Consider the following 12,605-nt stretch of genomic DNA (forward strand, 5'->3'; position numbering starts at 1 on the left):
ATGCAAGTGCCTGTAATTCTAAACAGGCAGTGTAATTTTCATAGCTTGCGTTCAAGTGCTGCATTCCAAACTGAGGAAGCTCTACACTAATCACAACCTGTGGTTCCCTGGGTCCTTGCCATGCTATAGATTGGGTCTCATGTGGAACTGATCTTTGATTTATGTGCAGATTGCTGATTTCATGGAGTATGGTGGGCGTATTTTCTACCATAGCTTTTTAGCAAAGCATTTCTTCTGAAGCTTTTACATTCTTGTTTAGCCTTTATAATTTCAGAGTGCTGCAGAAGCTATATTTCAATACCTCTTGACTGAACCATATTTTCAAGAAATTAATTCTTGTCTCGTCTCTTGATATCCATATGCATTACTGGCCATATACCACCCTTAGGCAGAAGAAGAGGTCTTTGGTTGTTGCATTAGTGCCTAACAGGGATCATACAGTGAAACATGAGATGTGTCTGGGAGTTTTCTATTTGTGTTGTTTAATTGCTAATGTCAGTTCAGTGTTCAACCTGTGACAAAGGCGAGCAGTGAAGGATCTGTACCTTGGTCATCTGGAGAAAAAGCTTCTATGTTACTCTACATGCCTCTGTTTATTGTATAGAGCCTTGGCTCTGTCACTGTTGAACTAGGAAAGCAGGCTGGTTTCTTCATGTTGTGCTTAACATGGCTTTGTTCATAACGTTTCTATGACACCTTTTTTTTTTTGGACTGTTTGTATTGTTTACCACTTTATTGTGCAGGTGTGCCTGTGCTTACTGGACTATAGGAAATGATGTAATATTCTACAAAGATCTAGAAGCTAGACCTTTGATAGATTTAAAGATCTGTCAAAGCTAGAATATTCATCTGACTGCACTGTATGTCTTGTGCTCTCTCCCCTCTTGAGCATTCTTCAGGCTCCAGCATTACTTACACACACAGAGTCATTCTGATTATTGTCTCTATGGTTTCTGCTATATATATAATTATTCTTTCTAAATATTCATAATGTTCCATATATATCATGTTAGGTGGCTATGTATTGTTAGAAATCCTGGGCTTTAAGCACACTGTCACCCACTGTTCAGTAAACGCAATTACATTGCCCTATCTTTCATCTCTTCCCTAATGAATCCATGCTAATTGATTAATCAGTGCCGTTCCTTCACTATGGTAATCCTATATGAGGAACAGTAGTAACATAACTAGCAATTACTAACATATGTTGCACACGGAGGAAAACATAATGTAACGATCTGTAAGTGGTGAATCCAGATCAGGAGGAACAAAGTACTGCCTCGACCAGGCCTCGTGTTCCACAGTACAGCTCTGTGCTGGGAGGAGAGGTGGGCAAGGTGGGCCTGATTCTAGGTGCTCTTTGGATGTGAGTGTGATCCACTGTTTACAGGTACAGGGAATGTCTCAAGCTCTCAATGAGAGGTGTGTTACAAAAAGGCATGTCTGAGAAGATGTAGGCAATGTGATCAATTGTATAGAATTATAGAATGGTTTGGATTGGAAGGGAGGGACCTCTAAAGATCATCTAATCCAACTCTCCTGCAATGAGCAGAGACATCTTCTGCTAGATCAGGTTGCTCAGAGCCCCATCCAATCTGACCTTGAATGTTTCCAGGAACAGGGCATCTGCCATCTCTCTGGGCAACCTCTTCTAATGTTCCACCACCCTCACTGTAAATAATTTCTTCCTTATATCTAGTCTAAATCTCCCCTCCTTTAGTTTAAAACCATCACCCCTTGTCTTGTCACAACAGACCCTGCTAAAAAGACTGTCCCTGCCTTTCTCGTAGGCCCCTTTTAAATACTGAAAGGCTGCAATAAGGTCTCCCTGGAGCCTTCTGTTCTCCAGGCTAAACAACTGCAAGTCTCTCAGCCTGTCCTCAGAGCAGAGGTGCTCCAGTGGCCTTCTTCTGGACCCTCTTCAACAGATCTGTGTCTTTCTTGTGCTGAGGACTCCAGAACTGGACACAGGACTCCAGGTGAGGTCTCACCAGAGTGGAATAGAGCTGGTCATGCTGCTGGCCATGATGCTTTTGATGCAGCTGAGGATACAGGTGCCCTTCTGGGCTGCAAGCACACGTTGATGGCTCGTGTCCAGTCTTTCATCTACCAGTACCTGCAAGTCCTTCTCTGCAGGGCTGCTCTCAATACCTTCATCCCCTAGCTGGTATTGATACCAAGGGTTGCCCCAACCCAGGTGCAGGACCTTGCATTTGGCCTTGTTGATCTTCACAGTGTTCACACATGCCCACCTCTCAAATTGTCCTGGTACCTTGGGATGTCCCTCAGGCATGTCAGCTACACCACTCAGCTTGGTGCCATCTGCAAACTTGCTGAGGGTGCAGTCGTTCCTACTGCCTGTGTCACTGATGAAGACATTAAACAGCACTGGTCCCAGTATGGACCCCTGAGGGACACCACTTGTCACTGGTCTCCATCTGGACATCGAGCCATTAACCACTATGCTCTGGAAGTGACTGTCCAACCAATTCCTTATCCACCAAACAGGCCAGCCATCAAATTTGTATCTCTCCCATTTAGAAAGAAGGATGTTGTGGGGGACCATGTCAAAGGCTTCACAGAAGTCTAGACAGATGACATTCGTAGCTCTTCCCTCGTCCACTCCATCATAGAAGGTTGCTAGAGTGTCAGGCAGGACTTGCCCTTGGTGAAGCCATGCTGGCTGTTTGGAATCACCTCCCTGTTCTCAGTGTGCCTTAGCAGAGCGTCTAGGAGGATCTGTTCCATGATATTCCCAAGCACATCTTTTTCATCTTTTTGCAAGATTCATCTGGTGTTGGTTACTGAAGTGACTGTTGTTTTGACTTAAATATGGCTATGACAGTGACTTCTAAAGTGAGATAGATAGCATTCTTACACCATTACACCATCTTACTGAGGTTACTTTTTAGTTTCCAAAGCAATGAGCAGAGATTTCTCATCTAAGACAAAGCTTAACAGTGACTCTTGCAGGCTGTGTGTATGGCTTAGCAGGCCAATGGATGGTGATGGTTTGGTTTTCCTTGATGTTACAGAGCCAACAGAACGATGGATTCCTGTTGACCAAACTTGCTTGTTTAAGGCATCACATTATTTGCACCTTTCATAGGGAGACTTAGCAGCAAAACAGCAAATACAATCTTTAGTAAAGTCCCTTTTTTTATTAACCTTGAAAATGAGTGTGATTTTTTTTAAATTTTGGAAGCCATTGTTCAGTCATGCTGCCACTAGTTGTGGTGGTGAAGATAGACATGATTTTCATTTGGATGACACACAGGTAAATTCAGTAAAAGGTTTGTTGCACAGATTGAAGATATTAGGCTGAAGTGTCATTTGTATGTTCAGCTTCTAGAATAATACACATTCTTTGGAACCCTTTCAGATAATATTGAGGGCATATTAGTGTAGCAAAAGTAGAAAGTTTTGATTCAGTAGTTCAGTGATATTTGTAAACTTTTTTTTCTTTTTTGTATTGTGCATTGGTGGTGTTCGTAGATTTGATTTTTTTAAAAGAATTTAGAATTTTATGTGGTGTGAATAAAATCTGAATACTACTTTGGGGGAAAATTTAATGTGACATCATACATTAGACCGTCTAGATAACATTTAGATGTTCACTAACTAATACACTCATGAAGAAATTAATCCTAATGTATAGTGGTTTCAGAGGGTTTTTTTTTCATTCAGTTTTAAAGAGGAATACAACCAGTTCCCCTTTGCACAAATAAGAAAGGAGTCAGAATACAATTTGTAGTTTGCAAATCTCTTGGAAAAGGTTCTATCAAATAAAGATCTTGGGAGGCTGAAAAGGTGAGTCAGGCTAGGGAAGATAATGCTGATGTTCTCTTGGTGTGAGGAAAATTTGGTGGATTTTCTTGTAGAAATATGAATTTCTTTCATATTTTTGCAGTATTTTTAGCCCAATGGCAGTTTCCGACCAAGAGAAAGGATTAGCGTGCATTTGTAGAGCTAATGATAGTGCACTTTTAAAATTATGCTTGTTGCCATGGAAGTGCTTACAAATAATTTATGTAGTAACTTGAATGTCCAAAGGTTGTGCACTTCATTGAACACAGATTTTTGTTTCCAAGTGGATAATACAGAAGAAATCACAAATATTATCTTGGAAACACCTGCTTCTTTGCTGCCTTGCATTGCTGATAGCGCTGGTAAATCTTATCTGTAAATTAGAGACCACCCATGGATTAGCAATAGTCCTTAAAATGTAGTTAAACCTCTAAAAGGTAAATAAAATATGAATATTAATATCCTAGCAGAATCTCAGGATCTGTGTATGTGACCTCTGATACTTAGGCACATGCTTCAGGTCAGCCAGAATCTTTTTAAATGCTCTTAGCATGAATGAGCTCAAATTAATAATCTTGCTGAGATGCAATTAATACTGACTCAGGCACAGCGACCTCTTAATAGGGCTTTGTGGTATCTAGTTGGCTTGTAGTGCAGGAGAGCTCCTGTGAGTCTTCAAAAGACCATGCAGGCTCGCACAGTAACAGTAGAGGGGTATTAAGTTAGTTACATTCTCTGTATATTTTGCTGTTATTTTGTCCTGTTAATATAGTTTTCATCAGGAAGAGATCTATCATTGACTTTAACTCTTTATGCAGATATTGGTAAACTGATTTTTATCTGATACTGGACAGACTCTGGTGTTTTCTAACTGTAGAAAACAGAGGTTCATCTCCTAAAATTCTGTATACTCTATAGAATCCTAGTGTGAATCCATCATGAAAATCCCCTCTAGAAGCATTCAATAGCATACATATGTTGACCTGATCAAAGCGGGCACTTAAAATCAGCATGATAAATGGGGGAGAGGGCTAATAAGCATAACCTGTGTTTTAAAGGTGCCAATGGTCATATGGCTGGCCAGTTACTCCATCCCTTCAGTAATTATTCCAATATTGACAGCTCCTAAAAGGTGTGAACGTTTACCATATTACTTAGGTTTTCAGTAGTTTTTTGGTCGGTGTTGATTTGTGGCATGGGTGTTGTTGTCGTTGTCCCCCCAACATTTCCCTTTACTTCAAGAATTGGTTCATGGCCAGTAGTAGAGGTGCTGACTCAAAATATTTATCAATACACTATCTCATTTCTACTGCTTTGGAAAATACATTGCTCATGCCACACCCTGGAAATTCTGAGGCAATTTTTCCATTTTTCTTTTCCTCTGAGCCCTTCACAAAGGGAGGTACTTAGGCACTTCAGCTGCACCTCTTCCTTCCCTTTACCCATACAAAACAACTGCCAAAAAAAGTGTGAGTTCCAGGATTGTTACAACTAGTGAATTTTTTTTCCTGGCTTAGTGTTAGATAATTTTTTTCATCTGATGACTCTGAGACTGTTTCATGACCAAAGTTATATGTAAAAATTTTATCTCCCAGCCTAAAGAAATCATTGCTGCTCTTCAAAATAAAGAACTTACTGTTTATGAAGGACTTAAGAAATGGAGCATTGCTGGCTGTTTCCATGCAGAGAATACCCCTCAGCTAGATTTTTGAATGGTTATGACCAGAAACAAATTGGGAGTAGGTAGAGAAGGAGAGGCTAGGGAGAACATTTTGAAGATTGGTATTGGCAAGGTGTGTTTTACCTGTAGAGGTTGAACACTTCCAGAAAATCTTGGTGTGAGTTAAGAGGTTAGAAACTGACTGGTGTAGCTTGTGTCACTGAAGAACTGAGCCTCCTCTAATTTTGGTTCTTGGTGATTCCTGTGCTCCCTGGGAGCCATGTTTGATATTAACAGTATATTGCCCACATAGAAGGCAGGAACTTCAAGGTGCCTGCTGACTTTTGGATCAATAGTAATTAGGACAGAAGACATTGTCTCCAGTGTTTAACCCTGTAAGGTACTCTTCCTGCTGCTTCTCACGGTGAGAGCCCTGTTTACTACTGAGAATTTGCCCTCGTATTCTTTTGACAGAAGTTGTTGATCACTGAGCTAAGGCATAATCAGTAATTTTGAAAATCTGTGTGTGTGCATAAAATGTTCCTGTCCCACTTTTTCCAATGATACAAATACTTCAGTTGAACTGCACATGTGATACAGTTTCTGCTAATCTGCTTCAGTGCAAAGTCATCCGGAGTAGTTGGACCTGCCAGGTAAGGGTGTTTTGGCCAGCCCGATTTTTTGCGTTAAACACCACAGTGTATGTAATCCTCCAGTACAGTTCAGCTGTGATGATAACCCTCAGCAGAGAGTTGTTCGCAAACGATTTGGGGGAATAATTTCTTACTCTAGACTGATTCCCAGGAGAGTATCTGTTTATGCCCTTGGTTTAAAATACATTTTAAGTGCCAAGACCACAGCTCACTGGTAATTGAGAGGGGGAAAATGCTGCTGTGTGGTTCCTGAACCTGTCATGTAATTGTTAAAAGCCGTACTATATTATGGCTTTTCTTTGTGCTGTGCTAATTAAACATGAATCCACTTGCATATTACTTAAAAATATCTGAGGATGTACAGCTATTCTTATGTTGAAAAATATGTTTTACAAGTCCAGAAGAATACATTTCAACTGACGACATTGAAAGAAGCTGTGATTCTTATTTTCATATTTGTTGCCTGCCTAAAAATCATCTTTAGCAAGTGATTAATTGCATTTGTAGATACTGCACAATTGCATCAATTATCCATTTCAAACGACTTTCATTCTGAATAGTTGAGAGGATGATGTGGTTTAATCAGGAAGTGAAATGGAACTATTGCAAGCTGTTTAAAAATACTTACCATGTTTTATGGAGGCAGAGTGATTTAAATCAAGTAGACCACTGGAAAAATATGAAATATGCAGTTACAAACAGTAATATTTTTACCTTCAGTTTAGCGGCATTTTTATTAGCTTGCTTTGCATTGGTTTCAATCCTTGATATATTGATGATAGTTATAATGTGGGGAGGTTACATGGCTAGAAAATTTTAATCAAGGTAAATTAGTTGTCATACTTAAACAAATGTATTTATAACTACAACTTGCATATCTGTTGATCAGTGTCTTCTCTTTAGGATAAGCTCTGCAATGTTTAAGAACAACTTACTCAATTTTTTACTACTGGTTTGTTTTAAAAGGATATTTCATATTTCATTATGCTTATTTGGAAGGAAAAAAGGAAAGTCGTAAGTTAGAATAACAAAATTAATCTGGAAAATTTTTTGAGGTGTTATGCATGTTTTTGCAATACTAAACCATTCTTAAATATATTTCAGGAAGAGGTTTTGGGTGTTATGTGTGGGCAGAAAGACAGTCTTGTATCAGCTTGTTAGTGAAAGGTTAGCTAAGCAGATGAACCACAGATACTTGCGCAAACTTCAATTTCATATCTAATATTTGAATGGTTCTTGAGTTTTGTGTAACTCATTTAAAGTTGGTATTTTGCAGTGTGTAATGTTTAACCTATTCAGAGCCTCTGATTTGAGTGCTTTTCCCCACTTAGAAATTCTTTTTCTTCCATGAAGGTGTTTTAAGAACAGGTTTCTGCAAACTGGTAATTTGTTATGTAATTCACTTCTCAGAGTGTTCCCTGGCCTTAAGAGAGCCTGACTCTGTACTTCGTAATAAAGAAAAAATAACTGTTTTCTTAATGTAGGGTTTTAGGGCCACAGTTTCGATTAGGCCCATTATGGATTTAAGGCCAAATGAGGGACTCTAGATACTGATTTTAAGTCTGAAACACTTTTAAAACTTGTGGTTTGTAGCAATCCCCTTTTTACAGTCTGAGGGGGTCAGGAGTATTGAAGGGCACTCGGTATTGTGGTCACGTGAAGTTCTTTAGCTGCACGCAACTGAAACGTTTTGTCCTGACAGACCGAAGCAAGCCGTGGAGAAGCCTTTCTGAGGCACAGTCATATACAGTTGGCCAGAACTTGAAAACAGTACTGACTCAAACTGCTGGATGTTACATCGGGATGTGTGTAACTTCAGTTCAAACAGGGTTGTCTTACTTTAAGCTGTGCTTGGATATATTATTACTGAACAAAAAAGGGTCTTTATAGGTGTTCCTTGAGCTATATGGCCTTGGGGATCATCTTCTGTATGCAATGTTAGCTGTAGCATTAGTTGCTCTAACTAAAGGTAAACACCTTTACTTTGTAACACAGACTAATTGGTTTGGGAATATTTATGAAAGTGGTGATATTTAAAGCTAAATATAGTGATGTGGCTTTTTAAACTCATTGGCTGTCAGAAATGCTCACATGATCTTCAAAGCGTTGCTAAAAATGTTCAATTTTTAAATATGGTAATTAAAATTGTCTGTTGAGAGAGCAGTAGATGAGACATTTCCTGCATTTGTAAACTAAGCGTTCCTTTCACCCCCAGGTTTCCTTGAACCTGACTGTTATGTTGGTAGGATCTGAACTCCCACTGAACCTTCTTGGAAGAATGTTTACTGTTGGCCAGGTAGGGAGAGGGAGGTCTGCAGTCTGCCACCCTGCTCCGTGACCTTCTGCTTTCGGCTTTGGATGTCTTTCCTTTGTTTTAAAAAGCTGACGCTCTTAAGGAATACAATGCTGTAAACTAGAACTTCAGACATACATTTTCACTTTTAATTTTGGCGTTAAAAGAAAGTTTCAGATAAAGATACTTTCCCTTGGGCATACTGGACTGCTTCAGTCCTAATTTAAGTAGATACCATGTGTATTTCTCCTGTTAATAGACATTATTTATTTCCTTTCAGTTTATTGTTAGTGTCCGATGACCATTTTATACTCCGCAGTATACCCTGCACTCAGGATTTTCCTCAGTTGTTTGTGCAGACTTCCTGTTCTCTGAATTTGTCTAGTTCTGAGGTTTGTCTCGTGTTGGTTATTGTTTAATAAGAATTTTTTTCCAAGTGGAAGTGGATGGTTTTTGCTAGATAGCTTTTCTAAAAATGATTTATTTGCAGTTTTATATTCCCTGCAAGTTTACTTCTGAATAATATTATTCTGAGCCTAACGGGGAAATGAGGTGCTTTTAGGGCTCTCTATGGCCTGTGGTGGCCCAAGAATATTTCTAAAGCTGGCTTACTGGACTAGGTGGTATAGTCCACTTTTGTGTGGATGCAAAATATAGCTAAAAAGATTTCTTTTTAGGTAAAAAGTAATGCAAAACTACACTATAACCAGAGTTTAGTTAGAAAACAGATCTGGTACAGTTTTTTAAAGATGTGAAAATCCGGGCTTTCTGGGTTGTGATGATAGTGAGAATGGGGCTGGTCAGTAGCCTGGCTGTAAGGACAGCTGTCTGCTGTGTTAGCTGGTTAGAGCTACACCCTTTGAAATAAAAGCAGTTGTTTTGACTGTTTTCAGTAAATTCTGTCTCTTCCTCTCTCTTTTTCTAGCCAGAAATCAGTACTTCCATGTCTCTGTCCAAAAGTGCCACCATTGCTTTTTTTTTTCTCCCCAGATGTTTTGTGTTTTTTATGAAACAAACATTTTCAAAATTTAAAGAAAAGAAAGGAGACTTTCTCATACTCCCTAACCTCAGGAAGACCCATGACTGATTCCAGCATATTTGTTGTTGGGACTAATATGTGTCCATGCTGACTGTTGAATTGAGAAGACTGTGTATGTTTAAGGAGTAGGAAATGTTCCTGGTATGTACTCGTCACTCCTTCTGCTGTTCCGCATACATGTTTACCTAATTTGAGAGCTGGCACATAATGAATATGAGACTCTTTCAAGCCTTTGGGTTACAGTTGTTTGCAGAGGGCTATTATTTAATAGGATCCCTCTCTTCTGCTTCAGTCCTAATTTGCTTTTTCCAGCACTAAGAAAAATTGCCTAATTTACATATCCCTGTGTAAGTAAATAAAAACTTCTGCTGTTCTTAGATGTGCATCCTTTCTTGGCTTTTGTTTTTGCCACATCATTTTGCATTTTATTCCTATTTCCTAAGTGAAAACTGCTATACTGCCACTGTAAATCTATTACACTGTCATGAATTTGAGTCAAGTTTTGGGAGTTAGCATCATCAATTCTGCTACTGTTGAAAAACTGACTTAAAGTCTTTAAAATATGAACAAGAGATTGAGAATTTTTGTGTATATTGGATCATTGTCTTATAATAGTGTCTTGTGCTTTCTTGTTTTGCTGTTATTCTGCTAGTTGGGCAGGAGATGATCTCTTTCAATTTACTGTGCTTCCAATGAAATGCTGCAGTATGAAAGGAATCTGTCCATTTGTAGTGACTGTTACGTGACTGGAACTCTAATGTAATTCTCGGAGCTCAATTATAATTTCAGTGTTATGGTTCATTTTTCCTTGATCAGTTAAGCCTTTCAATATATCTGGCTTTGTGTTTGCTGACTTGAGCATGTGCTCATCTGTCATATGTGTGAGCACTATATGCCTTCAGATCAAAACGGGTGGTGGTGTGCAGTACAGGAGAGGGTAACTTTTCTTGAGGAGCTTTTAGCCTCAAATTGGAGGGGGGGCGGGGAGTGTGTGGAGGAAGCAGCTGTAATTGTGGTTACGGACTCCAGACTTTATCATCTAATTCCTCACAGAAGTTTTATCCTGTGGAATGATGAAAATGTGGAAATAGGAGACTTTCAGGCACTTCACAAGGCTGTACCATTATTTTCTGGCACAGAAATGAATGTGTCTTGAAACATTTGTGATGTGTTTAAAAATCTGTTCTTGAAGACCTCTACTGAAGGTCTGATACTCCTACTATCTGTAATAATCCTCTTATCCAGCTTTGAGACACTTTTTGCTGATCTGATCTTTAGCAGGAAAGAAACCTCTTGGTTGCCATCTTTTTCTAAGAACTTTTTATCTTACATGTGTCCTTACTGATGTTGTGCTGTGTCACTAAACAAATCTGAGATTAGACTTGTTGATCAAAAAATGATTCCTTGTGATTTAAAACTTGTAAATCAGTCAGCAGAAACATGAGATTGTGTTGTGCACATCAGTATTTGTTATTATTTGTCATTATTGTGAAATCCATTTCCCAAGTGGAGATGAAGGACAAGTATGGATGTCACCTCATTAACAGCAAGAACACCAGTAACCATAAGCCCAGAACTAGAGAAATGACATAGTTTATGCCGATTGGTGTAGACTGCAAGGAAAGCTTTAAATAGCAAAACAGTTCTGAGGCATGAGTAGTAAGTTCGCTGTCATGCATGAGCAGAACTGTGTTGCAGCTAGTGTCTGGAAGAAAAGTCTAGTTCATTCAAAAACCAAAATCATCTCATGGCGTGACTATTTTCAACCTTCCAAAAAGAAGAGCTTTTGTAACACCAGTGTTTTCAGTGGTTAGCTAAAGGAGGTTAGCTTTGTTGGGAGCATTACTGTTAAGAGGTTTGTCTACTTCTGGCATCTGTTCCTACCAAGGCGCTATCTTTTTTCAGTGAGGTTACCATATGAAGGCTCTATGTCAGATTTCTGTTGCTAATGCAGTGCTTGAGGTCGAGTTCCTGATTTACAAGGTTGGTATGGAATATGCTTCTTACAACAAGAATTGTCTCTTGACATGTGGTACTACTGTGAAAAGTGATTGGAAGAGATGGCACATACTCAATATACATTTTTTAAAATAGTTCTTCCATTAGTGACAAGTTTGCTTTCAGTGAACTAGATCGGTCTTGCCGTGGAAGCCAAATCTGTTGGCTTGTGCTCTGATTTACACACAAAGAGAATCACTACCAATATTATATGTTCAAAAGCGGTATGTGAACCAAAAGGGGTTCCAGCTTGATTTGTATTCCAAGCGTTTGCTTGCAAAGCTGGTCATGATTCTTTTTCAAAACACAAAACAACCCACTCTTACCCCCAACTCTCTTGATACTTATAAACTGAAAGTAAGTTCTACAAATCTTTGATGAACTGAAAACACTAAACCTTTAAAGCCATATTTCAGAGAAGAGCCATCTTTTGAGAGAAATTGGAAGTTTTAATATACAGGGTAGAACCTTTATTGAAAATTAAATTACCTATCTACTTGGCTTTGTTCTTTGGCCTTAATTTGTAACATTGCTACCTTTTGCCTTGAGACAACTTGATATGGCAAGTATATACACGGGCAAACTGTACCACTACAACAACAACAAAATGATTAACTTCAGGCTTTATCTAGTTAGGATCAAGCTTTGAATTGAATTCTGTTAGTGTGTTGACAGCTGAAGATTTATGTCTTCCAGCTATATTCGTGTTGCAGAGTTGGCAGAAGTGACCTCTCCAAAGAAGGTCTTTGTTACGGGTTTTGCTCTGTTTACATTATTGCCATAAGGGTCACAATGAAGTCCAGTACATTAAACCTAATATATCATCTGCTGACAGTGGTCTTATCTCATTTGGTACCTCTGTCCCTCTCCCAGTACGAAAAAAAATGCAAACATTAAAAGTCTAAGGATCACAAAAAGAAAGTTAAATAATAGTTTTCAAGACCTTTAGTATTAATGTCAGGTCCCTGTGTGCACTGTATTTTCGTGCCTGGCCGAACGGTTACATAATTCCATCTTCTGTGAAGTTACTGTGAAAATATTTCTTTACCAGATAAATGCTGCCAAGGGATAGAAAGAGCAGGAAAAAAATCCATTGCATTTATCCAGTCTGTGGAATCTGTTGTGGGAAAGGATGTGCCTCAGGACGGGAAAGAG

At 38.9% G+C, this 12,605-nt stretch overlaps 1 protein-coding gene across 1 annotated transcript in view; it reads left to right on the plus strand.

Moving 5' to 3' along the window:
* Window positions 1-12,605, plus strand: part of PARD3B (par-3 family cell polarity regulator beta) — a gene marked incomplete at both ends in the record, with an annotated part of 80,004 nt that overhangs the window by 42,898 nt on the left and 24,501 nt on the right. The gene's annotated exons all lie outside the window — the stretch shown is intronic.

This window comes from Buceros rhinoceros, unplaced genomic scaffold, assembly GCF_000710305.1.
Source record: "Buceros rhinoceros silvestris isolate BGI_N320 unplaced genomic scaffold, ASM71030v1 scaffold6835, whole genome shotgun sequence".
NCBI lineage: Eukaryota > Metazoa > Chordata > Aves > Bucerotiformes > Bucerotidae > Buceros > Buceros rhinoceros.